Below are 25122 nucleotides of genomic sequence, written 5' to 3' on the forward strand. Positions count from 1 at the left end.
TGTTCTGACGCTCTTCTGTGTCTTGATATATAGCGACAGAGTTCATGAATGAGAGGCAAGCAACTGTGATCCTCGAGAGCCACACCCTTGTCTGCTTTCAGTATCTCACTCCCCCAACACAGGTGATAACGCAGGAGTGCGGCTCATGAATACCAGGGTCGCCTCCTTCTTCTCAAGGAGAAGCTCTACTGTTTTTTTGCAGGGACAGGCTCCTGCCTGTGTCCACATAATTACACAAGAGCAAAAAAATATAGGCATTGGTGGTTCAGTGGTAGAATTCTCGCCTGCCACGCGGGAGGCCCGTGTTCGATTCCCGGCCAATGCACATTGATCTCTTACTGCATTCCATGATACTGGGTTTGTTCTGACACTTTTCTGTGTTGTGATATTTTGTGACCGAGTTCATGATATTAGAGGCAGGCAACCGTGGTACTCGAGAGCCACACGCTTGTCTGCTTTAAGTATCTCCCTCCTCCAACACAGTTGACACGGAGGACTGCGGCTAATGAATACCAGGGTCGCATCGTTCTTAAGGAGGAGCTCCAGTTTTGTGCGCAGGGACAGGCTTCAACCTGTGTCCACATAATTACACAAGAGCACAAAAATATAGGCATTGGTGGTTCAGTGGTAGAATTTTCGCCTGCCACGCGGGAGACCTGGGCTTGATTCCCAGCCAATGCACTTTCACCTCTTACTTCATTCTGTGTTACTGGATTTGTTCTGACACTCTTCTGTGTTTTGATATATCGCGACCGATTTCATGAGAATAGAGGCAGGCAACCGTGTCCTCGAGAGCCACACACTTGTCTGCTTTAAGTATCTCCCTCCCCCAACACAGTTGACACGCAGGACTGCGGCTAACGAATACCAGGGTCGACTCCTCCTCCTTCTTCTCAAGGAGGAGCTCCACTGGTTTTTTTTTTTTTTTTTTTTTTGCAGGGACAGGTTTCTGCCCATGTCCACATAATTACACAAGAGAACAAAAACGTAGGCATTGGTGTTTCAGTGGTAGAATTCTCGCTTACCCCGCGGGAGACCTGGGTTTGATTCCCGGCCAATGCACATCGACCTCTTACTTCATTCTGTTTTACTGGGTTTGTTCTGTCACTCTTCTGTGTTTTGACAGATAGCGACAGAGTTCATGAGAATATAGGCAGGCAACCGTGGTCCTCGATAGCCACACGCTTGTCTGCTTTAATTATCTCCCTCCTCCAACACAGTTGACACGTAGGACTGCGGCTCATGAATACCAGGGTCGCCTCGTTCTTCTCAAGGAGGAGCTCCAGTTTTGTGCGCAGGGACAGGCTTCTGCCTGTGTCCACATAATTACACAAGAACACAAAAATATAGGCATTGGTGGTTCATTGGTAGAATTCTCGTCTGCCACGCGGGATACCTGGGTTTGATTCCCGGCCATTGACCTCTTACTTCATTCTATGTTACTGGGTTTGTTCTGAGACCCTTCTATCTTTTGATATATCGTGACCGAATTCATGAGAATAGAGGCAGGCAACCGTGGTCCCCGAGAGCCACATGCTTGTCTGCTTAAAGTATCTCCCTCCTCCAACACAGTTGACACGCAGGACTGCGGCTCATGAATACCAGGGTCGCCTCCTTGTTCTCAAGGAGGAGCTCCCCTGTTTTTTTTTTTTCAGGGACAGGCTTCTGCCCATGTCCACATAATTACACAAGAGAACAAAAACGTAGGCATTGGTGTTTCAGTGGTAGAATTCTCGCTTACCCCGCGGGAGACCTGGGTTTGATTCCCGGCCAATGCACATCGACCTCTTACTTCATTCTGTTTTACTGGGTTTGTTCTGTCACTCTTCTGTGTTTTGATATATAGCGACAGAGTTCATGAATGAGAGGCAAGCAACTGTGATCCTCGAGAGCCACACCCTTGTCTGCTTTCAGTATCTCACTCCCCCAACACAGGTGATAACGCAGGAGTGCGTCTCATGAATACCAGGGTCGCCTCCTTCTTCTCAAGGAGAAGCTCTACTGTTTTTTTGCAGGGACAGGCTCCTGCCTGTGTCCACATAATTACACAAGAGCACAAAAATGTAGGCATTGGTGGTTCAGTGGTAGAATTCTCGCCTGCCACGCGGGAGGCCCGGGTTCGATTCCCGGCCAATGCACATTGATCTCTTACTGCATTCCATGATACTGGGTTTGTTCTGACACTTTTCTGTGTTGTGATATTTTGTGACCGAGTTCATGATATTAGAGGCAGGCAACCGTGGTACTCGAGAGCCACACGCTTGTCTGCTTTAAGTATCTCCCTCCTCCAACACAGTTGACACGGAGGACTGCGGCTAATGAATACCAGGGTCGCCTCGTTCTTAAGGAGGAGCTCCAGTTTTGTGCGCAGGGACAGGCTTCAACCTGTGTCCACATAATTACACAAGAGCACAAAAATATAGGCATTGGTGGTTCAGTGGTAGAATTTTCGCCTGCCACGCGGGAGACCTGGGCTTGATTCCCAGCCAATGCACTTTCACCTCTTACTTCATTCTGTGTTACTGGGTTTGTTCTGACACTCTTCTGTGTTTTGATATATCGCGACCGATTTCATGAGAATAGAGGCAGGCAACCGTGTCCTCGAGAGCCACACACTTGTCTGCTTTAAGTATCTCCCTCCCCCAACACAGTTGACACGCAGGACTGCGACTAATGAATACCAGGGTCGACTCCTCCTCCTTCTTCTCAAGGAGGAGCTCCACTGGGTTTTTTTTTTTTTTTTTTTTTTTGCAGGGACAGGTTTCTGCCCATGTCCACATAATTACACAAGAGAACAAAAACATAGGCATTGGTGTTTCAGTGGTAGAATTCTCGCTTACCCCGCGGGAGACCTGGGTTTGATTCCCGGCCAATGCACATCGACCTCTTACTTCATTCTGTTTTACTGGGTTTGTTCTGTCACTCTTCTGTGTTTTGATATATAGCGACAGAGTTCATGAATGAGAGGCAAGCAACTGTGATCCTCGAGAGCCACACCCTTGTCTGCTTTCAGTATCTCACTCCCCCAACACAGGTGATAACGCAGGAGTGCGGCTCATGAATACCAGGGTCGCCTCCTTCTTCTCAAGGAGAAGCTCTACTGTTTTTTTGCAGGGACAGGCTCCTGCCTGTGTCCACATAATTACACAAGAGCACAAAAATGTAGGCATTGGTGGTTCAGTGGTAGAATTCTCGCTTGCCACGCGGGAGGCCCGGGTTCGATTCCCGGCCAATGCACATTGATCTCTTACTGCATTCCATGATACTGGGTTTGTTCTGACACTTTTCTTTGTTGTGATATTTTGTGACCGAGTTCATGATATTAGAGGCAGGCAACCGTGGTACTCGAGAGCCACACGCTTGTCTGCTTTAAGTATCTCCCTCCTCCAACACAGTTGACACGGAGGACTGCGGCTAATGAATACCAGGGTCGCCTCGTTCTTAAGGAGGAGCTCCAGTTTTGTGCGCAGGGACAGGCTTCAACCTGTGTCCACATAATTACACAAGAGCACAAAAATATAGGCATTGGTGGTTCAGTGGTAGAATTTTCGCCTGCCATGCGGGAGACCTGTGCTTGATTCCCAGCCAATGCACTTTCACCTCTTACTTCATTCTGTGTTACTGGGTTTGTTCTGACACTCTTCTGTGTTTTGATATATCGCGACCGATTTCATGAGAATAGAGGCAGGCAACCGTGTCCTCGAGAGCCACACACTTGTCTGCTTTAAGTATCTCACTCCCCCAACACAGGTGATAACGCAGGAGTGCGGCTCATGAATACCAGGGTCGCCTCCTTCTTCTCAAGGAGAAGCTCCACTGTTTTTTTGCAGGGACAGGCTCCTGCCTGTGTCCACATAATTACACAAGAGCAAAAAAATATAGGCATTGGTGGTTCAGTGGTAGAATTCTCGCCTGCCACGCGGGAGGCCCGGGTTCGATTCCCGGCAGATGCACATTGATCTCTTACTGCATTCCATGATACTGGGTTTGTTCTGACACTTTTCTGTGTTGTGATATTTTGTGACCGAGTTCATGATATTAGAGGCAGGCAACCGTGGTACTCGAGAGCCACACGCTTGTCTGCTTTAAGTATCTCCCTCCTCCAACACAGTTGACACGGAGGACTGCGGCTAATGAATACCAGGGTCGCCTCGTTCTTAAGGAGGAGCTCCAGTTTTGTGCGCAGGGACAGGCTTCAACCTGTGTCCACATAATTACACAAGAGCACAAAAATATAGGCATTGGTGGTTCAGTGGTAGAATTTTCGCCTGCCACGCGGGAGACCTGGGCTTGATTCCCAGCCAATGCACTTTCACCTCTTACTTCATTCTGTGTTACTGGGTTTGTTCTGACACTCTTCTGTGTTTTGATATATCGCGACCGATTTCATGAGAATAGAGGCAGGCAACCGTGTCCTCGAGAGCCACACACTTGTCTGCTTTAAGTATCTCCCTCCCCCAACACAGTTGACACGCAGGACTGCGGCTAATGAATACCAGGGTCGACTCCTCCTCCTTCTTCTCAAGGAGGAGCTCCACTGGGTTTTTTTTTTTTTTTTTTTTTTTGCAGGGACAGGTTTCTGCCCATGTCCACATAATTACACAAGAGAACAAAAACATAGGCATTGGTGTTTCAGTGGTAGAATTCTCGCTTACCCCGCGGGAGACCTGGGTTTGATTCCCGGCCAATGCACATCGACCTCTTACTTCATTCTGTTTTACTGGGTTTGTTCTGTCACTCTTCTGTGTTTTGATATATAGCGACAGAGTTCATGAATGAGAGGCAAGCAACTGTGATCCTCGAGAGCCACACCCTTGTCTGCTTTCAGTATCTCACTCCCCCAACACAGGTGATAACGCAGGAGTGCGGCTCATGAATACCAGGGTCGCCTCCTTCTTCTCAAGGAGAAGCTCTACTGTTTTTTTGCAGGGACAGGCTCCTGCCTGTGTCCACATAATTACACAAGAGCACAAAAATGTAGGCATTGGTGGTTCAGTGGTAGAATTCTCGCTTGCCACGCGGGAGGCCCGGGTTCGATTCCCGGCCAATGCACATTGATCTCTTACTGCATTCCATGATACTGGGTTTGTTCTGACACTTTTCTGTGTTGTGATATTTTGTGACCGAGTTCATGATATTAGAGGCAGGCAACCGTGGTACTCGAGAGCCACACGCTTGTCTGCTTTAAGTATCTCCCTCCTCCAACACAGTTGACACGGAGGACTGCGGCTAATGAATACCAGGGTCGCCTCGTTCTTAAGGAGGAGCTCCAGTTTTGTGCGCAGGGACAGGCTTCAACCTGTGTCCACATAATTACACAAGAGCACAAAAATATAGGCATTGGTGGTTCAGTGGTAGAATTTTCGCCTGCCATGCGGGAGACCTGTGCTTGATTCCCAGCCAATGCACTTTCACCTCTTACTTCATTCTGTGTTACTGGGTTTGTTCTGACACTCTTCTGTGTTTTGATATATCGCGACCGATTTCATGAGAATAGAGGCAGGCAACCGTGTCCTCGAGAGCCACACACTTGTCTGCTTTAAGTATCTCACTCCCCCAACACAGGTGATAACGCAGGAGTGCGGCTCATGAATACCAGGGTCGCCTCCTTCTTCTCAAGGAGAAGCTCCACTGTTTTTTTGCAGGGACAGGCTCCTGCCTGTGTCCACATAATTACACAAGAGCAAAAAAATATAGGCATTGGTGGTTCAGTGGTAGAATTCTCGCCTGCCACGCGGGAGGCCCGGGTTCGATTCCCGGCAGATGCACATTGATCTCTTACTGCATTCCATGATACTGGGTTTGTTCTGACACTTTTCTGTGTTGTGATATTTTGTGACCGAGTTCATGATATTAGAGGCAGGCAACCGTGGTACTCGAGAGCCACACGCTTGTCTGCTTTAAGTATCTCCCTCCTCCAACACAGTTGACACGGAGGACTGCGGCTAATGAATACCAGGGTCGCCTCGTTCTTAAGGAGGAGCTCCAGTTTTGTGCGCAGGGACAGGCTTCAACCTGTGTCCACATAATTACACAAGAGCACAAAAATATAGGCATTGGTGGTTCAGTGGTAGCATTTTCGCCTGCCACGCGGGAGACCTGGGCTTGATTCACAGCCAATGCACTTTCACCTCTTACTTCATTCTGTGTTACTGTGTTTGTTCTGACACTCTTCTGTGTTTTGATATATCGCGACCGATTTCATGAGAATAGAGGCAGGCAACCGTGTCCTCGAGAGCCACACACTTGTCTGCTTTAAGTATCTCCCTCCCCCAACACAGTTGACACGCAGGACTGCGGCTAATGAATACCAGGGTCGACTCCTCCTCCTTCTTCTCAAGGAGGAGTCTCCACTGGGTTTTTTTTTGTTTTTTTTTTTTTTTTGCAGGGACAGGTTTCTGCCCATGTCCACATAATTACACAAGAGAACAAAAACATAGGCATTGGTGTTTCAGTGGTAGAATTCTCGCTTACCCCGCGGGAGACCTGGGTTTGATTCCCGGCCAATGCACATCGACCTCTTACTTCATTCTGTTTTACTGGGTTTGTTCTGTCACTCTTCTGTGTTTTGATATATAGCGACAGAGTTCATGAGAATATAGGCAGGCAACCGTGGTCCTCGATAGCCACACGCTTGTCTGCTTTAATTATCTCCCTCCTCCAACACAGTTGACACGTAGGACTGCGGCTCATGAATACCAGGGTCGCCTCGTTCTTCTCAAGGAGGAGCTCCACTGTTTTTTTTTGCAGAGACAGGCTTCTGCCTGGGTCCACATAATTACACAAGAGAATGAAAATATAGGCATTGGTGGTTCAGTGGTAGAATTCTCGCCTGCCGCGCGGGAGACCTGGGTTAGATTCCCAGCCAATGCACATTGATCTCTTGCTTCATTCTATGATACTGGGTTTGTTCTGACCCTTTCCTGTGTTGTGATATTTTGTGACCGAGTTCATGAGATTAGGGGCAGGCAACCGTGGTCCTCGAGAGCCACACGCTTGTCTGCTTTAAGTATCTCCCTCCTCCAACACAGTTGACACGGAGGACTGCGGCTCATGAACACCAGGGTCGCCTCGTTCTTCTCAAGGAGGAGCTCCAGTTTTTTGTGCAGACAGGCTTCTGCCTGGGTCCACATAATTACACAAGAGAGCTAAAATATAGGCATTGGTGGTTCAGTGGTAGAATTCTCACCTCCCACGTGGGCGGCCCGGGTTCGATTCCCGGCCAATGCATGTTCGCCTCTTACTTCATTCTATGTTATTGGGTTTGTTCTGACGCTCTTCTGTTTCTGGATATATAGCGACAGAGTTCATGAATGAGAGGCAAGCAACTGTGATCCTCGAGAGCCACACCCTTGTCTGCTTTCAGTATCTCACTCCCCCAACACAGGTGATAACGCAGGAGTGAGGCTCATGAATACCAGGGTCGCCTCCTTCTTCTCAAGGAGAAGCTCTACTGTTTTTTTTGCAGGGACAGGCTCCTGCCTGTGTCCACATAATTACACAAGAGCACAAAAATATAGGCATTGGTGGTTCAGTGGTAGAATTCTCGCCTGCCACGCGGGAGGCCCGGGTTCGATTCCCGGCCAATGCACATTGATCTCTTACTGTATTCCATGATACTGGGTTTGTTCTGACACTTTTCTGTGTTGTGATATTTTGTGACCGAGTTCATGATATTAGAGGCAGGCAACCGTGGTACTCGAGAGCCACACGCTTGTCTGCTTTAAGTATCTCCCTCCTCCAACACAGTTGACACGGAGGACTGCGGCTAATGAATACCAGGGTCGCCTCGTTCTTAAGGAGGAGCTCCAGTTTTGTGCGCAGGGACAGGCTTCAACCTGTGTCCACATAATTACACAAGAGCACAAAAATATAGGCATTGGTGGTTCAGTGGTAGAATTTTCGCCTGCCACGCGGGAGACCTGGGCTTGATTCCCAGCCAATGCACTTTCACCTCTTACTTCATTCTGTGTTACTGGGTTTGTTCTGACACTCTTCTGTGTTTTGATATATCGCGACCGATTTCATGAGAATAGAGGCAGGCAACCGTGTCCTCGAGAGCCACACACTTGTCTGCTTTAAGTATCTCACTCCCCCAACACAGGTGATAACGCAGGAGTGCGGCTCATGAATACCAGGGTCGCCTCCTTCTTCTCAAGGAGAAGCTCCACTGTTTTTTTGCAGGGACAGGCTCCTGCCTGTGTCCACATAATTACACAAGAGCAAAAAAATATAGGCATCGGTGGTTCAGTGGTAGAATTCTCTCCTGCCACGCGGGAGGCCTGGGTTAGATTCCCGGCCGATGCACATTGATCTCTTACTGCATTCCATGATACTGGGTTTGTTCTGACACTTTTCTGTGTTGTGATATTTTGTGACCGAGTTCATGATATTAGAGGCAGGCAACCGTGGTACTCGAGAGCCACACGCTTGTCTGCTTTAAGTATCTCCCTCCTCCAACACAGTTGACACGGAGGACTGCGGCTAATGAATACCAGGGTCGCCTCGTTCTTAAGGAGGAGCTCCAGTTTTGTGCGCAGGGACAGGCTTCAACCTGTGTCCACATAATTACACAAGAGCACAAAAATATAGGCATTGGTGGTTCAGTGGTAGAATTTTCGCCTGCCACGCGGGAGACCTGGGCTTGATTCCCAGCCAATGCACTTTCATCTCTTACTTCATTCTGTGTTACTGGGTTTGTTCTGACACTCTTCTGTGTTTTGATATATCGCGACCGATTTCATGAGAATAGAGGCAGGCAACCGTGTCCTCGAGAGCCACACACTTGTCTGCTTTAAGTATCTCCCTCCCCCAACACAGTTGACACGCAGGACTGCGGCTAATGAATACCAGGGTCGACTCCTCCTCCTTCTTCTCAAGGAGGAGCTCCACTGGGTTTTTTTTTTTGTTTTTTTTTGCAGGGACAGGTTTCTGCCCATGTCCACATAATTACACAAGAGAACAAAAACATAGGCATTGGTGTTTCAGTGGTAGAATTCTCGCTTACCCCGCGGGAGACCTGGGTTTGATTCCCGGCCAATGCACATCGACCTCTTACTTCATTCTGTTTTACTGGGTTTGTTCTGTCACTCTTCTGTGTTTTGATATATAGCGACAGAGTTCATGAGAATATAGGCAGGCAACCGTGGTCCTCGATAGCCACACGCTTGTCTGCTTTAATTATCTCCCTCCTCCAACACAGTTGACACGTAGGACTGCGGCTCATGAATACCAGGGTCGCCTCGTTCTTCTCAAGGAGGAGCTCCAGTTTTGTGCGCAGGGACAGGCTTCTGCCTGTGTCCACATAATTACACAAGAACACAAAAATATAGGCATTGGTGGTTCATTGGTAGAATTCTCGTCTGCCACGCGGGATACCTGTGTTTGAATCCCGGCCATTGACCTCTTACTTCATTCTATGTTACTGGGTTTGTTCTGAGACCCTTCTATCTTTTGATATATCGTGACCGAATTCATGAGAATAGAGGCAGGCAACCGTGGTCCCCGAGAGCCACATGCTTGTCTGCTTAAAGTATCTCCCTCCTCCAACACAGTTGACACGCAGGACTGCGGCTCATGAATACCAGGGTCGCCTCCTTGTTCTCAAGGAGGAGCTCCCCTGTTTTTTTTTTCAGGGACAGGCTTCTGCCTGTGTCCACATAATTAGACAAGAGCAGAAAAATTTAGGCATTGGTGTTTCAGTGGTAGAATTCTCGCCTGCCACGCGGGAGACCTGGGTTCGATTCCCGGCCAATGCATGTTCGCCTCTTACTTCATTCTATGTTACTGGGTTTGTTCTGACGCTCTTCTGTGTCTTGATATATAGCGACAGAGTTCATGAATGAGAGGCAAGCAACTGTGATCCTCGAGAGCCACACCCTTGTCTGCTTTCAGTATCTCACTCCCCCAACACAGGTGATAACGCAGGAGTGCGGCTCATGAATACCAGGGTCGCCTCCTTCTTCTCAAGGAGAAGCTCCACTTTTTTTTTGCAGGGACAGGCTTCTGCCTGTGTCCACATAATTACACAAGAGCACAAAAATATAGGCATTGGTGGTTCAGTGGTAGAATTCTCGCCTGCCACGCGGGAGGCCCGGGTTCGATTCCCGGCCAATGCACATTGATCTCTTACTGCCTTCTATGATACTGGGTTTGTTCTGACACTTTTCTGTGTTGTGATATTTTGTGACCGAGTTCATGAGATTAGAGGCAGGCAACCGTGGTACTCGAGAGCCACACGCTTGTCTGCTTTAAGTATCTCCCTCCTCCAACACAGTTGACACGGAGGACTGCGGCTAATGAATACCAGGGTCGCCTCGTTCTTCTCAAGGAGGAGCTCCAGTTTTGTGCGCAGGGACAGGCTTCTGCCTGTGTCCACATAATTACGCAAGAACACAAAAATATAGGCATTGGTGGTTCATTGGTAGAATTCTCGCCTGCCACGCGGGATACCTGGGTTTGATTCCCGGCCATTGACCTCTTACTTCATTCTATGTTACTGGGTTTGTTCTGAGACTCTTCTATCTTTTGATATATCGCGACCGAATTCATGAGAATAGAGGCAGGCAACCGTGGTCCCCGAGAGCCACATGCTTGTCTGCTTAAAGTATCTCCCTCCTCCAACACAGTTGACACGCAGGACTGCGGCTCATGAATACCAGGGTCGCCTCCTTGTTCTCAAGGAGGAGCTCCCCTGTTTTTTTTCAGGGACAGGCTTCTGCCTGTGTCCACATAATTAGACAAGAGCAGAAAAATATAGGCATTGGTGTTTCAGTGGTAGAATTTTCGCCTGCCACGCGGGAGACCTGGGTTCGATTCCCGGCCGATGCACATCGACCTCTTACTTCATTCTGTGTTACTGGGTTTGTTCTGACACTCTTCTGTGTCTTGTTCTATTGCGACAGAGTTAATGAGAAGAGAGGCAGGCAACCGTGGTCCTCGAGAGCCACACGTTTGTCTGCTTTAAGTATCTCCCTCCTCCAACACAGTTGACACGGAGGACTGCGGATCATGAATACCAGGGTCGCCTCGTTCTTCTCAAGGAGGAGCTCCAGTTTTTTGTGCAGGGACAGGCTTCTGCCTATGTCCACATAATTACACACGAGAACAAGAACATAGGCATTGGTGGTTCAGTGGTACAATTCTCGCTTGCCACGCGGGAGATCTGGGTTCGATTCCTGGCCAATGCACTTTCACCTCTTACTTCGTTCTGGGTTTGTTCTGCCACTCTTCTGTGTTTTGATATATAGCGACCGAGTTCAAGAGAATAGAGGCAGGCAACCGTGGTCCTCGAGAGCCACACCCTTGTCTACTTTCAGTATCTCACTCCCTCAACACAGGTGACACGCAGGACTGCGGCACATGAATACCAGGGTCGCCTCGTTCTTCTCAAGGAGGAGCTCCACTGTTTTTTTTTTGCAGAGACAGGCTTCTGCCTGGGTCCACATAATTACACAAGAGAATGAAAATATAGGTATTGGTGGTTCAGTGGTAGAATTCTCGCCTGCCACGTGGGAGACCTGGGTTCGATTCCCGGCCAATGCACATCGACCTCTTACTTCATTCTGTGTTACTGGGTTTGCTCTGACACTCTTCTGTGTCTTGATCTATTGCGACAGAGTTAATGAGAAGAGAGGCAGGCAACCGTGGTCCTCGAGAGCCACACGTTTGTCTGCTTTAAGTATCTCCCTCCTCCAACACAGTTGACACGGAGGACTGCGGCTCATGAATACCAGGGTCGCCTCGTTCTTCTCAAGGAGGAGCTCCAGTTTTTTGTGCAGGGACAGGCTTCTGCCTATGTCCACATAATTACACACGAGAATAAGAACATAGGCATTGGTGGTTCAGTGGTACAATTCTCGCTTGCCACGCGGGAGATCTGGGTTCGATTCCTGGCCAATGCACTTTCACCTCTTACTTCGTTCTGGGTTTGTTCTGCCACTCTTCTGTGTTTTGATATATAGCGACCGAGTTCAAGAGAATAGAGGCAGGCAACCGTGGTCCTCGAGAGCCACACCCTTGTCTACTTTCAGTATCTCACTCCCTCAACACAGGTGACACGCAGGACTGCGGCACATGAATACCAGGGTCGCCTCGTTCTTCTCAAGGAGGAGCTCCACTGTTTTTTTTTTGCAGAGACAGGCTTCTGCCTGGGTCCACATAATTACACAAGAGAATGAAAATATAGGTATTGGTGGTTCAGTGGTAGAATTCTCGCCTGCCACGCGGGAGACCTGGGTTCGATTCCCGGCCAATGCACATCGACCTCTTACTTCATTCTGTGTTACTGGGTTTGCTCTGACACTCTTCTGTGTCTTGATCTATTGCGACAGAGTTAATGAGAAGAGAGGCAGGCAACCGTGGTCCTCGAGAGCCACACGTTTGTCTGCTTTAAGTATCTCCCTCCTCCAACACAGTTGACACGGAGGACTGCGGCTCATGAATACCAGGGTCGCCTCGTTCTTCTCAAGGAGGAGCTCCAGTTTTTTGTGCAGGGACAGGCTTCTGCCTATGTCCACATAATTACACACGAGAATAAGAAAATAGGCATTGGTGGTTCAGTGGTACAATTCTCGCTTGCCACGCGGGAGACCTGGGTTCGATTCCTGGCCAATGCGCTTTCACCTCTTACTTCGTACTGGGTTTGTTCTGCCACTCTTCTGTGTTTTGATATATAGCGACCGAGTTCATGAGAATAGAGGCAGGCAACCGTGGTCCTCGAGTGCCACACCCTTGTCGACTTTCAGTATCTCACTCCCTCAACACAGTTGACACGCAGGACTGCGGCTCATGAATACCAGGGTCGCCTCGTTCTTCTCAAGGAGGAGCTCCACTGTTTTTTTTGCAGGGACAGGCTTCTGCCATTGTCCACATAATTACACAAGAGAATGAAAACATAGGCATTGGTGGTTCAGTGGTAGAATTCTCGCCTGCCACGCGGGAGACCTCGGTTAGATTCCCAGCCAATGCACATTGATCTCTTGCTTCATTCTATGATACTGGGTTTGTTCTCACCTTTTCCTGTGTTGTGATATTTTGTGACCGAGTTCATGAGATTAGGGGCAGGCAACCGTGGTCCTCGAGAGCCACACGCTTGTCTGCTTTAAGTATCTCCCTCCTCCAACACAGTTGACACGGAGGACTGCGGCTCATGAACACCAGGGTCGCCTCGTTCTTCTCAAGGAGGAGCTCCAGTTTTTTGTGCAGACAGGCTTCTGCCTGGTTCCACATAATTACACAAGAGAGCAAAAATATAGGCATTGGTGGTTCAGTGGTAGAATTCTCACCTCCCACGTGGGAGGCCCGGGTTCGATTCCCGGCCAATGCATGTTTGCCTCTTACTTCATTCTATGTTACTGGGTTTGTTCTGACTCTCTTCTGTGTCTTTATATATAGCGACAGAGTTCATGAATGAGAGGCAAGCAACTGTGATCCTCGAGAGCCACACCCTTGTCTGCTTTCAGTATCTCACTCCCCCAACACAGGTGATAACGCAGGAGTGCGGCTCATGAATACCAGGGTCGCCTCCTTCTTCTCAAGGAGAAGCTCCACTGTTTTTTTGTAGGGACAGGCTTCTGCCTGTGTCCACATAATTACACAAGAGCACAAAACTGTAGGCACTGGTGGTTCAGTGGTAGAATTCTCGCCTGCCACGCAGGAGGCCCGGGTTCGATTCCCGGCCAATGCACATTGATCTCTTACTGCATTCCATGATACTGGGTTTGTTCTGACACTTTTCTGTGTTGTGATATTTTGTGACCGAGTTCATGAGATTAGAGGCAGGCAACCGTGGTACTCGAGAGCCACACGCTTGTCTGCTTTAAGTATCTCCCTCCTCCAACACAGTTGACACGGAGGACTGCGGCTAATGACTACCAGGGTCGCCTCGTTCTTAAGGAGGAGCTCCAGTTTTGTGCGCAGGGACAGGCTTCAACCTGTGTCCACATAATTACACAAGAGCACAAAAATATAGGCATTGGTGGTTCAGTGGTAGAATTTTCGCCTGCCACGCGGGAGACCTGGGCTTGATTCCCAGGCAATGCACTTTCACCTCTTACTTCATTCTGTGTTACTGGGTTTGTTCTGACACTCTTCTGTGTTTTGATATATCGCGACCGATTTCATGAGAATAGAGGCAGGCAACCGTGTCCTCGAGAGCCACACACTTGTCTGCTTTAAGTATCTCCCTCCCCCAACACAGGTGACACGCAGGACTGCGGCTAATGAATACCAGGGTCGACTCCTCCTCCTTCTTCTCAAGAAGGAGCTCCACTGGTTTTTTTTTTTTTTTTTTTTTTTTGCAGGGACAGGTTTCTGCCTATGTCCACATAATTACACAAGAGTACAAGTACATAGGCATTGGTGTTTCAGTGGTAGAATTCTCGCCTGCCACGCGGGAGACCTGGGTTCGATTCCCGGCCAATGCACATCTACCTCTTACTTCATTCTGTGTTACTGGGTTTGTTCTGCCACTCTTCTGTGTTTTGATATATAGCGACCGAGTTCATGAGAATAGAGGCAGGCAACCGTGGTCCTCGAGAGCCACACCCTTGTCTACTTTCAGTATCTCACTCCCTCAACACAGGTGACAGGCAGGACTGCGGCTCATGAATACCAGGGTCGCCTCGTTCTTCTCAAGAAGGAGCTCCAGTTTTGTGCGCAGGGACAGGCTTCTGCCTGTGTCCACATAATTACACAAGAGCACAAAAATATAGGCATTGGTGGTTCAGTGGTAGAATTCTCGGCTGCCACGCGGGAGGCCCGGGTTCGATTCCGGGCCAATGCACATTGATCTCTTGCTTCATTCTATGATACTGGGTTTGTTCTGACCCTTTCCTGTGTTGTGATATTTTGTGACCGAGTTCATGAGATTAGGGGCAGGCAACCGTGGTCCTCGAGAGCCACACGCTTGTCTGCTTTAAGTATCTCCCTCCTCCAACACAGTTGACACGGAGGACTGCGTCTCATGAATACCAGGGTCGCCTCGTTCTTCTCAAGGAGGAGCTCCAGTTTTTTGTGCAGACAGGCTTCTGCCTGGGTCCACATAATTACACAAGAGAGCAAAAATATAGGCATTGGTGGTTCAGTGGTAGAATTCTCACCTGCCACGTGGGAGGCCCGGGTTCGATTCCCGGCCAATGCATGTTCACCTCTTACTTCCTTCTATGTTACTGGGTTTGTTCTGACGCTCTTCTGTGTCTTGATATATAGCGACAGAGTTCATGAATGAGAGGCAAGCAACTGTGATCCTCGAGAGCCACACCCTTGTCTGCTTTCAGTATCTCACTCCCCCAACACAGGTGTTAACGCAGGAGTGCGGCTCATGAATACCAGGGTCGCCTCCTTCTTCTCAAGGAGAAGCTCCACTGTTTTTTTGCAGGGACAGGCTTCTGCCTGGGTCCACATAATTACACAAGAGAGCAAAAATATAGGCATTGGTGGTTCAGTGGTAGAATTCTCACCTCCCACGTGGGAGGCCCGGGTTCGATTCCCGGCCAATGCATGTTCGCCTCTTACTTCATTCTATGTTACTGGGTTTGTTCTGACGCTCTTCTGTGTCTTGATATATAGCGACAGAGTTCATGAATGAGAGGCAAGCAACTGTGATCCTCGAGAGCCACACCCTTGTCTGCTTTCAGTATCTCACTCCCCCAACACAGGTGATAACGCAGGAGTGCGGCTCATGAATACCAGGGTCGCCTCCTTCTTCTCAAGGAGAAGCTCCACTGTTTTTTTGCAGGGACAGGCTTCTGCCTGTGTCCACATAATTACACAAGAGCACAAAAATATAGGCATTGGTGGTTCAGTGGTAGAATTCTTGCCTGCCACGCGGGAGGCCCGGGTTCGATTCCCGGCCAATGCAGATTGATCTCTTACTGCATTCCATGATACTGGGCTTGTTCTGCCACTTTTCTGTGTTGTGATATTTTGTGACCGAGTTCATGAGATTAGAGGCAGGCAACCGTGGTACTCGAGAGCCACACACTTGTCTGCTTTAAGTATCTCCCTCCCCCAACACAGTTGACACGCAGGACTGCGGCTAATGAATACCAGGGTCGACTCCTCCTCCTTCTTCTCAAGGAGGAGCTCCACTGGGTTTTTTTTTTTTTTTTTTTTTGCAGGGACAGGTTTCTGCCCATGTCCACATAATTACACAAGAGAACAAGAACAAAGGCATTGGTGTTTCAGTGGTAGAATTCTCGCTTTCCCCGCGGGAGACCTGGGTTTGATTCCCGGCCAATGCACATCGACCTCTTACTTCATTCTGTTTTACTGGGTTTGTTCTGTCACTCTTCTGTGTTTTGATATATAGCGACAGAGTTCATGAGAATATAGGCAGGCAACCGTGGTCCTCGATAGCCACACGCTTGTCTGCTTTAATTATCTCCCTCCTCCAACACAGTTGACACGTAGGACTGCGGCTCATGAATACCAGGGTCGCCTCGTTCTTCTCAAGGAGGAGCTCCACTGTTTTTTTTTGCAGAGACAGGCTTCTGCCTGGGTCCACATAATTACACAAGAGAATGAAAATATAGGCATTGGTGGTTCAGTGGTAGAATTCTCGCCTGCCACGCGGGAGACCTGGGTTAGATTCCCAGCCAATGCACATTGATCTCTTGCTTCATTCTATGATACTGGGTTTGTTCTGACCCTTTCCTGTGTTGTGATATTTTGTGACCGAGTTCATGAGATTAGGGGCAGGCAACCGTGGTCCTCGAGAGCCACACGCTTGTCTGCTTTAAGTATCTCCCTCGTCCAACACAGTTGACACGGAGGACTGCGGCTCATGAACACCAGGGTCGCCTCGTTCTTCTCAAGGAGGAGCTCCAGTTTTTTGTGCAGACAGGCTTCTGCCTGGGTTCACATAATTACACAAGAGAGCTAATATATAGGCATTGGTGGTTCAGTGGTAGAATTCTCACCTCCCACGTGGGAGGCCCGGGTTCGATTCCCGGCCAATGCATGTTCGCCTCTTACTTCATTCTATGTTACTGGGTTTGTTCTGACGCTCTTCTGTGTCTTGATATATAGCGACAGAGTTCATGAATGAGAGGCAATCAACTGTGATCCTCGAGAGCCACACCCTTGTCTGCTTTCAGTATCTCACTCCCCCAACACAGGTGATAACGCAGGACTGCGGCTCATGAATACCAGGGTCGCCTCCTTCTTCTCAAGGAGAAGCTCTACTGTTTTTTTGCAGGGACAGGCTCCTGCCTGTGTCCACATAATTACACAAGAGCACAAAAATGTAGACATTGGTGGTTCAGTGGTAGAATTCTCGCCTGCCACGCGGGAGGCCCGGGTTCGATTCCCGGCCAATGCACATTGATCTCTTACTGCATTCCATGATACTGGGTTTGTTCTGACACTTTTCTGTGTTGTGATATTTTGTGACCGAGTTCATGAGATTAGAGGCAGGCAACCGTGGTACTCGAGAGCCACACGCTTGTCTGCTTTAAGTATCTCCCTCCTCCAACACAGTTGACACGGAGGACTGCGGCTAATGAATACCAGGGTCGCCTCGTTCTTAAGGAGGAGCTCCAGTTTTGTGCGCAGGGACAGGCTTCAACCTGTGTCCACATAATTACACAAGAGCACAAATTTATAGGCATTGGTGGTTCAGTGGTAGAATTTTCGCCTGCCACGCGGGAGACCTAGGCTTGATTCCCAGCCAATGCACTTTCACCTCTTACTTCATTCTGTGTTACTGGGTTTGTTCTGACACTCTTCTGTGTTTTGATATATCGCGACCGATTTCATGAGAATAGAGGCAGGCAACCGTGTCCTCGAGAGCCACACACTTGTCTGCTTTAAGTATCTCCCTCCCCCAACACAGGTGACACGCAGGACTGCGGCTAATGAATACCAGGGTCGACTCCTCCTCCTTCTTCTCAAGGAGGAGCTCCACTGGGTTTTTTTTGGTTTTTTTTTTTTGCAGGGACAGGTTTCTGCCTATGTCCACATAATTACACAAGAGAACAAGAACATAGGCATTGGTGTTTCAGTGGTAGAATTCTCGCTTACCCCGCGGGAGACCTGGGTTTGATTCCCGGCCAATGCACATCGACCTCTTACTTCATTCTGTTTTACTGGGTTTGTTCTGTCACTCTTCTGTGTTTTGATATATAGCGACAGAGTTCATGAGAATATAGGCAGGCAACCGTGGTCCTCGATAGCCACACGCTTGTCTGCTTTAATTATCTCCCTCCTCCAACACAGTTGACACGTAGGACTGCGGCTCATGTATACCAGGGTCGCCTCGTTCTTCTCAAGGAGGAGCTCGTTTTGTGCGCAGGGACAGGCTTCTGCCTGTGTCCACATAATTACACAAGAACACAAAAATATAGGCATTGGTGGTTCATTGGTAGAATTCTCGCCTGCCACGCGGGATACCTGGGTTTGATTCCCGGCCATTGACCTCTTACTTCATTCTATGTTACTGGGTTTGTTCTGAGACTCTTCTATCTTTTGATATATCGCGACCGAATTCATGAGAATAGAGGCAGGCAACCGTGGTCCCCGAGAGCCACATGCTTGTCTGCTTAAAGTATCTCCCTCCTCCAACACAGTTGACACGCAGGACTGCGGCTCATGAATACCAGGGTCGCCTCCTTGTTCTCAAGGAGGAGCTCCCCTGTTTTTTTTTCAGGGACAGGCTTCTGCCTGTGTCCACATAATTAGACAAGAGCAGAAAAACATAGGCATTGGTGTTTCAGTGGTAGAATTCTCGCCTGCCACGCGGGAGACCTGGGTTCGATTCCCGGCCAATGCACATCGACCTCTTGCTTCATTCTGTGTTACTGGGTTTGTTCTGCCACTCTTCTGTGTCTTGATCTATTGCGACAGAGTTAATGAGAAGAGAGGCAGGCAACCGTGGTCCTCGAGAGCCACACGTTTGTCTGCTTTAAGTATCTCCCTCCTCCAACACAGTTGACACGGAGGACTGCGGCTCATGAATACCAGGGTCGCCTCGTTCTTCTCAAGGAGGAGCTCCAGTTTTTTGTGCAGGGACAGGCTTCTGACTATGTCCACATAATTACACACGAGAACAAGAATATAGGCATTGGTGGTTCAGTGGTACAATTCTCCCTTGCCACGCGGGAGACCTGGGTTCGATTCCTGGCCAATGCACTTTCACCTCTTACTTCGTACTGGGTTTGTTCTGCCACTCTTCTGTGTTTTGATATATAGCGACCGAGTTCATGAGAATAGAGGCAGGCAACCGTGGTCCTCGAGTGCCACACCCTTGTCGACTTTCAGTATCTCACTCCCTCAACACAGGTGACACGCAGGACTGCGGCTCATGAATACCAGGGTCGCCTCGTTCTTCTCAAGGAGGAGCTCCACTGTTTTTTTTGCAGGGACAGGCTTCTGCCATTGTCCACATAATTACACAAGAGAATGAAAATTTAGGCATTGGTGGTTCAGTGGTAGAATTCTCGCCTGCCACGCGGGAGGCCCGGGTTAGATTCCCGGCCAATGCATGTTCGCCTCTTACTTCATTCTATGTTACTGGGTTTGTTCTGCCACTTTTCTGTGTTGTGATATTTTGTGACCGAGTTCATGAGATTAGAGGCAGGCAACCGTGGTACTCGAGAGCCACACGCTTGTCTGCTTTAAGTATCTCCCTCCTCCAACACAGTTGACACGGAGGACTGCGGCTAATGAATACCAGGGTCGCCTCGTTCTTAAGGAGGAGCTCCAGTTTTGTGCGCAGGGACAGGCTTCAACCTGTGTCCACATAATTACACAAGAGCACAAAAATATAGGCATTGGTGGTTCAGTGGTAGAATTTTCGCCTGCCACGCGGGAGACCTGGGCTTGATTCCCAACCAATGCACTTTCACCTCTTACTTCATTCTGTGTTACTGGGTTTGTTCTGACACTCTTCTGTGTTTTGATATATCGCGACCGATTTCATGAGAATAGAGGCAGGCAACCGTGTCCTCGAGAGCCACACACTTGTCTGCTTTAAGTATCTCCCTCCCCCAACACAGGTGACACGCAGGACTGCGGCTAATGAATACCAGGGTCGACTCCTCCTCCTTCTTCTCAAGGAGGAGCTCCACTGGGTTTTTTTTTTTTTTTTTTTTTGCAGGGACAGGTTTCTGCCTATGTACACATAATTACACAAGCGAACAAGAACATAGGCATTGGTGTTTCAGTGGTAGAATTCTCGCTTACCCCGCGGGAGACCTGGGTTTGATTCCCGGCCAATGCACATCGACCTCTTACTTCATTCTGTTTTACTGGGTTTGTTCTGTCACTCTTCTGTGTTTTGATATATAGCGACAGAGTTCATGAGAATATAGGCAGGCAACCGTGGTCCTCGATAGCCACACGCTTGTCTGCTTTAATTATCTCCCTCCTCCAACACAGTTGACACGGAGGACTGCGGCTCATGAATACCAGGGTCGCCTCGTTCTTCTCAAGGAGGAGCTCGTTTTGTGCGCAGGGACAGGCTTCTACCTGTGTCCACATAATTACACAAGAACACAAAAATATAGGCATTCGTGGTTCATTGGTAGAATTCTCGTCTGCCACGCGGGATACCTGGGTTTGATTCCTGGCCATTGCCCTCTTACTTCATTCTATGTTACTGGGTTTGTTCTGAGACTCTTCTATCTTTTGATATATCGTGACCGAATTCATGAGAATAGAGGCAGGCAACCGTCGTCCCCGAGTGCCACATGCTTGTCTGCTTAAAGTATCTCCCTCCTCCAACACAGTTGACACGCAGGACTGCGGCTCATGAATACCAGGGTCGCCTCCTTGTTCTCAAGGAGGAGCTCCCCTGGTTTTTTTCAGGGACAGGCTTCTGCCTGTGTCCACATAATTAGACAAGAGCAGAAAAATATAGGCATTGGTGTTTCAGTGGTAGAATTCTCGCCTGCCACGCGGGAGACCAGGGTTCGATTCCCGGCCAATGCACATCGACCTCTTACTTCATTCTGTGTTACTGGGTTTGTTCTGACACTCTTCTGTGTCTTGATCTATTGCGACAGAGTTAATGAGAAGAGAGGCAGGCAACCGTGGTCCTCGAGAGCCACACGTTTGTCTGCTTTAAGTATCTCCCTCCTCCAACACAGTTGACACGGAGGACTGCGGCTCATGAATACCAGGGTCGCCTCGTTCTTCTCAAGGAGGAGCTCCAGTTTTTTGTGCAGGGACAGGCTTCTGCCTATGTCCACATAATTACACACGAGAACAATAACATAGGCATTGGTGGTTCAGTGGTACAATTCTCGCTTGCCACGCGGGAGACCTGGGTTCGATACCTGGCCAATGCACTTTCACCTCTTACTTCGTTCTGGGTTTGTTCTGCCACTCTTCTGTGTTTTGATATATAGCGACCGAGTTCATGAGAATAGAGGCAGGCAACCGTGGTCCTCGAGAGCCACACCCTTGTCTACTTTCAGTATCTCACTCCCTCAACACAGGTGACACGCAGGACTGCGGCTCATTAATACCAGGGTCGCATCGTTCTTCTCAAGGAGGAGCTCCACTGTTTTTTTTTGCAGGGACAGGCTTCTGCCATTGTCCACATAATTACACAAGAGAATGAAAATATAGGCATTGGTGGTTCAGTGGTAGAATTCTCGCCTGCCACGCGGGAGACTTGGGTTAGATTCCCAGCCAATGCATATTGATCTCTTGCTTCATTCTATGTTACTGGGTTTGTTCTGACCCTTTCCTGTGTTGTGATATTTTGTGACCGAGTTCATGAGATTAGGGGCAGGCAACCGTGGTCCTCGAGAGCCACACGCTTGTCTGCTTTAAGTATCTCCCTCCTCCAACACAGTTGACACGGAGGACTGCGGCTCATGAACACCAGGGTCGCCTCGTTCTTCTCAAGGAGGAGCTCCAGTTTTTTGTGCAGACAGGCTTCTGCCTGGGTCCACATAATTACACAAGAGAGCAAACATATAGGCATTGGTGGTTCAGTGGTAGAATTCTCACCTCCCACGTGGGAGGCCCGGGTTCGATTCCCGGCCAATGCATGTTCGCCCCTTACTTCATTCTAAGTTACTGGTTTTGTTCTGACGCTCTTCTGTGTCTTGATATATAGCGACAGAGTTCATGAATGAGAGGCAAGCACCTGTGATCCTCGAGAGCCACACCCTTGTCTGCTTTCAGTATCTCACTCCCCCAACACAGGTGATAACGCAGGAGTGCGGCTCATGAATACCAGGGTCGCCTCCTTCTTCTCAAGGAGAAGCTCCACTGTTTTTTTGCAGGGACAGGCTTCTGCCTGTGTCCACATAATTACACAAGAGCACAAAAATATAGGCATTGGTGGTTCAGTGGTAGAATTCTCGCCTGCCACGCGCGAGTCCCGGGTTCGATTCCCGGCCAATGCACATTGATCTCTTACTGCATTCCATGATACTGGGTTTGTTCTGACACTTTTCTGTGTTGTGATAATTTGTGACCGAGTTCATGAGATTAGAGGCAGACAACCGTGGTACTCGAGAGCCACACGCTTGTCTGCTTTAAGTATCTCCCTCCTCCAACACAGTTGACACGGAGGACTGCGGCTAATGAATACCAGGGTCGCCTCATTCTTAAGGAGGAGCTCCAGTTTTGTGCGCAGGGACAGGCTTCAACCTTTGTCCACATAATTACACAAGAGCACAAAAATATAGGCATTGGTGGTTCAGTGGTAGAATTTTCGCCTGCCACGCGGGAGACCTGGGCTTGATTCCCAGCCAATGCACTTTCACCTCTTACTTCATTCTGTGTTACTGGGTTTGTTCTGACACTCTTCTGTGTTTTGATATATCGCGACCGATTTCATGAGAATAGAGGCAGGCAACCGTGTCCTCGAGAGCCACACACTTGTCTGCTTTAAGTATCTCCCTCCCCCAACACAGGTGACACGCAGGACTGCGGCTAATGAATACCAGGGTCGACTCCTCCTCCTTCTTCTCAAGGAGGAGCTCCACTGGGTTTTTTTTTTTTTTTTTTTTTGCAGGGACAGGTTTCTGCCTATGTCCACATAATTACACAAGAGAACAAGTACATAGGCATTGGTGTTTCAGTGGTAGAATTCTCGCTTACCCCGCGGGAGACCTGGGTTTGATTCCCGGCCAATGCACATCGACCTCTTACTTCATTCTGTTTTACTGGGTTTGTTCTGTCACTCTTCTGTGTTTTGATATATAGCGACAGAGTTCATGAGAATATAGGTAGGCAACCGTGGTCCTCGATAGCCACACGCTTGTCTGCTTTAATTATCTCCCTCCTCCAACACAGTTGACACGTAGGACTGCGGCTCATGAATACCAGGGTCGCCTCGTTCTTCTCAAGGAGGAGCTCCAGTTTTGTGCGCAGGGACAGGCTTCTGCCTGTGTCCACATAATTACACAAGAACACAAAAATATAGGCATTCGTGGTTCATTGGTAGAATTCTCGTCTGCCACGCGGGATACCTGGGTTTGATTCCCGGCCATTGACCTCTTACTTCATTCTATGTTACTGGGTTTGTTCTGAGACTCTTCTAACTTTTGATATATCGTGACCGAATTCATGAGAATAGAGGCAGGCAACCGTGGTCCCCGAGAGCCACATGCTTGTCTGCTTAAAGTATCTCCCTCCTCCAACACAGTTGACACGCAGGACTGCGGCTCATGAATACCAGGGTCGCCTCCTTGTTCTCAAGGAGGAGCTCCCCTGTGTTTTTTTCAGGGACAGGCTTCTGCCTGTGTCCACATAATTAGACAAGAGCAGAAAAATATAGGCATTGGTGTTTCAGTGGTAGAATTCTCGCCTGCCACGCGGGGGTCCTGGGTTCGATTCCCGGCCAATGCACATCGAACTCTTACTTCATTCTGTGTTACTGGGTTTGTTCTGACACTCTTCTGTGTCTTGATCTATTGCGACAGAGTTAATGAGAAGAGAGGCAGGCAACCGTGGTCCTCGAGAGCCACACGTTTGTCTGCTTTAAGTATCTCCCTCCTCCAACACAGTTGACACGGAGGACTGCGGCTCATGAATACCAGGGTCGCCTCGTTCTTCTCAAGGAGGAGCTCCAGTTTTTTGTGCAGGGACAGGCTTCTGCCTATGTCCACATAATTACACACGAGAACAAGAACATAGGCATTGGTGGTTCAGTGGTACAATTCTAGCTTGCCAAGCGGGAGTCCTGGGTTCGATTCCTGGCCAATGCACTTTCACCTCTTACTTCGTACTGGGTTTGTTCTGCCACTCTTCTGTGTTTTGATATATAGCGACCGAGTTCATGAGAATAGAGGCAGGCAACCGTGGTCCTCGAGTGCCACACCCTTGTCGACTTTCAGTATCTCACTCCCTCAACACAGGTGACACGCAGGACTGCGGCTCATGAATACCAGGGTCGCCTCGTTCTTCTCAAGGAGGAGCTCCACTGTTTTTTTTGCAGGGACAGGCTTCTGCCATTGTCCACATAATTACACAAGAGAATGCAAATATAGGCATTGGTGGTTCAGTGGTAGAATTCTCGCCTGCCACGCGGGAGACCTGGGTTAGATTCCCAGGCAATGCACATCGACCTCTTACTTCATTCTGGATTTGTTCTGAAACTTTTCTGTGTTTTGATATATAGCGACCGAGTTCATGAGAATATAGGCAGGCAACCGTGGTCCTCGATAGCCACACGCTTGTCTGCTTTAATTATCTCCCTCCTCCAACACAGTTGACACGTAGGACTGCGGCTCATGAAAACCAGGGTCGCCTCGTTCTTCTCAAGGAGAAGCTCCAGTTTTTTGTGCAGACAGGCTTCTGCCTGTGTACACATAATTACACAAAAGAACAAACATATAGGCATTGGTGGTTCAGTGGTAGAATTCTCGCCTGCCATGTGGGAGGCCCGGGTTCGTTTCCCGGCCAATGCATTTTCACCTCTTACTTCATTCTATGTTACTGGGTTTGTTCTGACGCTCTTCTGTGTCTTGATATATAGCGACAGAGTTCATGAATGAGAGGCAAGCAACTGTGATCCTCGAGAGCCACACCCTTGTCTGCTTTCAGTATCTCACTCCCCCAACACAGGTGACGCGCAGGAGTGCGGCTCATGAATACCGGGGTCGCCTCCTTCTTCTCAAGGAGAAGCTCCACTGTTTTTTTTGCAGGGACAGGCTTCTG

The 25122-nt window shown here is 48.9% G+C and overlaps 37 non-coding genes across 37 annotated transcripts; all 37 read left to right on the plus strand.

Moving 5' to 3' along the window:
• Window positions 1-254: 254 nt before the first annotated feature.
• trnag-gcc (transfer RNA glycine (anticodon GCC)) lies at window positions 255-325 on the plus strand. Its single transcript has one exon. It is a non-coding gene; the product is annotated as a tRNA-Gly (tRNA).
• A 285-nt stretch (window positions 326-610) lies between these two features.
• On the plus strand, window positions 611-681 carry trnag-gcc (transfer RNA glycine (anticodon GCC)). The gene has a single exon. It is a non-coding gene; the product is annotated as a tRNA-Gly (tRNA).
• Window positions 682-2067: 1386 nt separating this feature from the next.
• trnag-gcc (transfer RNA glycine (anticodon GCC)) lies at window positions 2068-2138 on the plus strand. Its single transcript has one exon. It is a non-coding gene; the product is annotated as a tRNA-Gly (tRNA).
• A 285-nt stretch (window positions 2139-2423) lies between these two features.
• Window positions 2424-2494, plus strand: trnag-gcc (transfer RNA glycine (anticodon GCC)). Its single transcript has one exon. It is a non-coding gene; the product is annotated as a tRNA-Gly (tRNA).
• A 672-nt stretch (window positions 2495-3166) lies between these two features.
• On the plus strand, window positions 3167-3237 carry trnag-gcc (transfer RNA glycine (anticodon GCC)). Its single transcript has one exon. It is a non-coding gene; the product is annotated as a tRNA-Gly (tRNA).
• Window positions 3238-3882: 645 nt separating this feature from the next.
• Window positions 3883-3953, plus strand: trnag-gcc (transfer RNA glycine (anticodon GCC)). The gene has a single exon. It is a non-coding gene; the product is annotated as a tRNA-Gly (tRNA).
• A 285-nt stretch (window positions 3954-4238) lies between these two features.
• trnag-gcc (transfer RNA glycine (anticodon GCC)) lies at window positions 4239-4309 on the plus strand. The gene has a single exon. It is a non-coding gene; the product is annotated as a tRNA-Gly (tRNA).
• Window positions 4310-4981: 672 nt separating this feature from the next.
• trnag-gcc (transfer RNA glycine (anticodon GCC)) lies at window positions 4982-5052 on the plus strand. Its single transcript has one exon. It is a non-coding gene; the product is annotated as a tRNA-Gly (tRNA).
• A 645-nt stretch (window positions 5053-5697) lies between these two features.
• trnag-gcc (transfer RNA glycine (anticodon GCC)) lies at window positions 5698-5768 on the plus strand. The gene has a single exon. It is a non-coding gene; the product is annotated as a tRNA-Gly (tRNA).
• A 1034-nt stretch (window positions 5769-6802) lies between these two features.
• Window positions 6803-6873, plus strand: trnag-gcc (transfer RNA glycine (anticodon GCC)). The gene has a single exon. It is a non-coding gene; the product is annotated as a tRNA-Gly (tRNA).
• Window positions 6874-7159: 286 nt separating this feature from the next.
• trnag-ccc (transfer RNA glycine (anticodon CCC)) lies at window positions 7160-7230 on the plus strand. The gene has a single exon. It is a non-coding gene; the product is annotated as a tRNA-Gly (tRNA).
• A 290-nt stretch (window positions 7231-7520) lies between these two features.
• Window positions 7521-7591, plus strand: trnag-gcc (transfer RNA glycine (anticodon GCC)). Its single transcript has one exon. It is a non-coding gene; the product is annotated as a tRNA-Gly (tRNA).
• Window positions 7592-7876: 285 nt separating this feature from the next.
• trnag-gcc (transfer RNA glycine (anticodon GCC)) lies at window positions 7877-7947 on the plus strand. Its single transcript has one exon. It is a non-coding gene; the product is annotated as a tRNA-Gly (tRNA).
• Window positions 7948-8592: 645 nt separating this feature from the next.
• On the plus strand, window positions 8593-8663 carry trnag-gcc (transfer RNA glycine (anticodon GCC)). Its single transcript has one exon. It is a non-coding gene; the product is annotated as a tRNA-Gly (tRNA).
• A 1024-nt stretch (window positions 8664-9687) lies between these two features.
• Window positions 9688-9758, plus strand: trnag-gcc (transfer RNA glycine (anticodon GCC)). Its single transcript has one exon. It is a non-coding gene; the product is annotated as a tRNA-Gly (tRNA).
• Window positions 9759-10047: 289 nt separating this feature from the next.
• trnag-gcc (transfer RNA glycine (anticodon GCC)) lies at window positions 10048-10118 on the plus strand. Its single transcript has one exon. It is a non-coding gene; the product is annotated as a tRNA-Gly (tRNA).
• A 1355-nt stretch (window positions 10119-11473) lies between these two features.
• On the plus strand, window positions 11474-11544 carry trnag-gcc (transfer RNA glycine (anticodon GCC)). The gene has a single exon. It is a non-coding gene; the product is annotated as a tRNA-Gly (tRNA).
• A 643-nt stretch (window positions 11545-12187) lies between these two features.
• Window positions 12188-12258, plus strand: trnag-gcc (transfer RNA glycine (anticodon GCC)). The gene has a single exon. It is a non-coding gene; the product is annotated as a tRNA-Gly (tRNA).
• Window positions 12259-13256: 998 nt separating this feature from the next.
• On the plus strand, window positions 13257-13327 carry trnag-ccc (transfer RNA glycine (anticodon CCC)). The gene has a single exon. It is a non-coding gene; the product is annotated as a tRNA-Gly (tRNA).
• Window positions 13328-13616: 289 nt separating this feature from the next.
• trnag-gcc (transfer RNA glycine (anticodon GCC)) lies at window positions 13617-13687 on the plus strand. Its single transcript has one exon. It is a non-coding gene; the product is annotated as a tRNA-Gly (tRNA).
• A 668-nt stretch (window positions 13688-14355) lies between these two features.
• Window positions 14356-14426, plus strand: trnag-gcc (transfer RNA glycine (anticodon GCC)). The gene has a single exon. It is a non-coding gene; the product is annotated as a tRNA-Gly (tRNA).
• A 645-nt stretch (window positions 14427-15071) lies between these two features.
• On the plus strand, window positions 15072-15142 carry trnag-gcc (transfer RNA glycine (anticodon GCC)). Its single transcript has one exon. It is a non-coding gene; the product is annotated as a tRNA-Gly (tRNA).
• A 289-nt stretch (window positions 15143-15431) lies between these two features.
• trnag-ccc (transfer RNA glycine (anticodon CCC)) lies at window positions 15432-15502 on the plus strand. The gene has a single exon. It is a non-coding gene; the product is annotated as a tRNA-Gly (tRNA).
• Window positions 15503-15791: 289 nt separating this feature from the next.
• trnag-gcc (transfer RNA glycine (anticodon GCC)) lies at window positions 15792-15862 on the plus strand. Its single transcript has one exon. It is a non-coding gene; the product is annotated as a tRNA-Gly (tRNA).
• Window positions 15863-16535: 673 nt separating this feature from the next.
• On the plus strand, window positions 16536-16606 carry trnag-gcc (transfer RNA glycine (anticodon GCC)). Its single transcript has one exon. It is a non-coding gene; the product is annotated as a tRNA-Gly (tRNA).
• Window positions 16607-16892: 286 nt separating this feature from the next.
• Window positions 16893-16963, plus strand: trnag-ccc (transfer RNA glycine (anticodon CCC)). Its single transcript has one exon. It is a non-coding gene; the product is annotated as a tRNA-Gly (tRNA).
• Window positions 16964-17252: 289 nt separating this feature from the next.
• trnag-gcc (transfer RNA glycine (anticodon GCC)) lies at window positions 17253-17323 on the plus strand. Its single transcript has one exon. It is a non-coding gene; the product is annotated as a tRNA-Gly (tRNA).
• Window positions 17324-18701: 1378 nt separating this feature from the next.
• On the plus strand, window positions 18702-18772 carry trnag-gcc (transfer RNA glycine (anticodon GCC)). The gene has a single exon. It is a non-coding gene; the product is annotated as a tRNA-Gly (tRNA).
• A 641-nt stretch (window positions 18773-19413) lies between these two features.
• On the plus strand, window positions 19414-19484 carry trnag-gcc (transfer RNA glycine (anticodon GCC)). Its single transcript has one exon. It is a non-coding gene; the product is annotated as a tRNA-Gly (tRNA).
• A 1376-nt stretch (window positions 19485-20860) lies between these two features.
• Window positions 20861-20931, plus strand: trnag-gcc (transfer RNA glycine (anticodon GCC)). Its single transcript has one exon. It is a non-coding gene; the product is annotated as a tRNA-Gly (tRNA).
• Window positions 20932-21573: 642 nt separating this feature from the next.
• On the plus strand, window positions 21574-21644 carry trnag-gcc (transfer RNA glycine (anticodon GCC)). The gene has a single exon. It is a non-coding gene; the product is annotated as a tRNA-Gly (tRNA).
• A 286-nt stretch (window positions 21645-21930) lies between these two features.
• On the plus strand, window positions 21931-22001 carry trnag-ccc (transfer RNA glycine (anticodon CCC)). The gene has a single exon. It is a non-coding gene; the product is annotated as a tRNA-Gly (tRNA).
• A 289-nt stretch (window positions 22002-22290) lies between these two features.
• Window positions 22291-22361, plus strand: trnag-gcc (transfer RNA glycine (anticodon GCC)). Its single transcript has one exon. It is a non-coding gene; the product is annotated as a tRNA-Gly (tRNA).
• Window positions 22362-22646: 285 nt separating this feature from the next.
• Window positions 22647-22717, plus strand: trnag-gcc (transfer RNA glycine (anticodon GCC)). The gene has a single exon. It is a non-coding gene; the product is annotated as a tRNA-Gly (tRNA).
• Window positions 22718-23740: 1023 nt separating this feature from the next.
• Window positions 23741-23811, plus strand: trnag-gcc (transfer RNA glycine (anticodon GCC)). The gene has a single exon. It is a non-coding gene; the product is annotated as a tRNA-Gly (tRNA).
• A 641-nt stretch (window positions 23812-24452) lies between these two features.
• On the plus strand, window positions 24453-24523 carry trnag-gcc (transfer RNA glycine (anticodon GCC)). The gene has a single exon. It is a non-coding gene; the product is annotated as a tRNA-Gly (tRNA).
• Window positions 24524-24801: 278 nt separating this feature from the next.
• trnag-gcc (transfer RNA glycine (anticodon GCC)) lies at window positions 24802-24872 on the plus strand. The gene has a single exon. It is a non-coding gene; the product is annotated as a tRNA-Gly (tRNA).
• Window positions 24873-25122: the final 250 nt, after the last annotated feature.

This window comes from Festucalex cinctus, chromosome 10, assembly GCF_051991245.1.
Source record: "Festucalex cinctus isolate MCC-2025b chromosome 10, RoL_Fcin_1.0, whole genome shotgun sequence".
NCBI lineage: Eukaryota > Metazoa > Chordata > Actinopteri > Syngnathiformes > Syngnathidae > Festucalex > Festucalex cinctus.